Source organism: Sinocyclocheilus anshuiensis, unplaced genomic scaffold (genome assembly GCF_001515605.1).
Source record: "Sinocyclocheilus anshuiensis isolate Anshui unplaced genomic scaffold, SAMN03320099.WGS_v1.1 scaffold1278, whole genome shotgun sequence".
Lineage (NCBI taxonomy): Eukaryota > Metazoa > Chordata > Actinopteri > Cypriniformes > Cyprinidae > Sinocyclocheilus > Sinocyclocheilus anshuiensis.
In genome coordinates, this window is record NW_015554153.1 from 432,844 (window position 1) to 434,471 (window position 1,628).

The 1,628-nt window shown below is 40.0% G+C and overlaps 1 long non-coding RNA gene across 1 annotated transcript; it reads right to left on the reverse strand.

Annotated features, from left to right (window-relative positions):
* Positions 1-285: 285 nt before the first annotated feature.
* On the reverse strand, positions 286-1,208 carry LOC107670702 (uncharacterized). Its single transcript, XR_001632112.1, has 3 exons — positions 1,190-1,208; positions 952-1,050; positions 286-518 (listed from the first exon to the last, which is right to left on the reverse strand). It is a non-coding gene; the product is annotated as an uncharacterized LOC107670702 (long non-coding RNA).
* Positions 1,209-1,628: the final 420 nt, after the last annotated feature.

Genomic DNA, 1,628 nt, shown 5'->3' on the forward strand with positions numbered 1-1,628 from the left:
AGAAAAATAGACAAGTAGCTTTAAGCCCAATACATACGTGGTGGACACTGATGAGGTCTTCCTGTCTCTCCCCATGTACTCAATCAGGCATCTCAGGACCACTTCTCTCATTTCTCCACAGAGGCAGATGGATCCTGTCAAAAAGTAAAATCTGATCAAACTTCACAGCCTGATATACACACACAAACCACAGAACCTCTGTATTTCAACCATTAAATTGCTGTAAAAGGTCCTACTATACATACACCACTGTACTACAAGATCTCACACTATCTGGGGTCCAATCCCACAAAGAGCCTCTGATATATCTCAAAAGTATACACCAGTTTTGAGGGATACTTGAGGTCGATGGCATAGGTAAGTCCAAACAGGAGGCAGCATGCTTTCGACAGGTTTGGCACACCTCTGACCACGGGCTGTCCTTCTATGATAATCCCAATCGTGTCGGGCTGATGGCACATGTAAATTTTCAGTGGGCAACTGCCAAGCTCAGCGTGCACCTCTGTTTCATCACGACTCTATTGGTGGAGACAAAAAAGAATCAAGAGTTTGGTCAGACAAACAGGTAATGAGATGAATATAGCAGACTGGTAGAAGACAGATCAGGTAGAAAAATTCTACTTTTGTTGCTAAAGGTGGTGGATACTAGATGGATACTGTGACTAGAGCATGTGACCAGAGTGAAGTCTACCGTGACAATGCCATAGAGTGTGGGTACTAAACTATCATGATCTACTGTAGCATGAGTGTTGTCTTTTTCTGGTTCAAAGGATGCATTACAATAAAACAATGCAATTGTCTTTGCCTGTACCTGATTGGCCATCACATTACTGTTTATTAAGCTACAGAGTTTAAATATTGTTCAAGAGCAAACGTAATTACCCCATATCATCACAATATTAATACATACAGACAGAAAAATAGACAAGTAGCTTTAAGCCCAATACATACGTGGTGGACACTGATGAGGTCTTCCTGTCTCTCCCCCATGTACTCAATCAGGCATCTCAGGACCACTTCTCTCCTTTTCTCCACAGAGGCAGATGGATCCTATCAAAAAGTAAAATCTGATCAATCTTCAGAAATGTAATTGTATGGAGCCCACACTATTGTTAGCAATTTGACCTATGTTTTACTTACCTAGGAATAGTTATAGATGTAATTGTATCTATTCTGAAGTTTTTCTTACCTGGATGTGAAGCTTGAAGCCTCAGGTAACAAAAGCGCTTGGGTATCTAAAGACCAGGAAAATGCATGTTAGAATAAGGTTAAAAATCAGTGGTAAATGTAACTTATTTAAGTAATAGGTTAGAAATAGTTTTAGGGTTTTTTCAACCAACAATCTGTCATTAATTGACTATACAGCATTAAAAAAACGTGGATCAAATCTCTAAAATCAGACAGACTACCAAGCATACATCTATACAGTCAAATCTGTGCATCTGCTTTAGTAATGCAAAAGTATACTAACATGATCTCTGATTCCAGAGTCCTGTCAAAGGCACACGGCTAGCTTGTGTTGCCTGCTGTCCATAAAACACCACATCTTACTTTCACTTATTTGCCCGCACAACTATTGCCTGAAGGCTTGAAATTGCGACCGTTTCGATCGCATATGATCCCGAAAT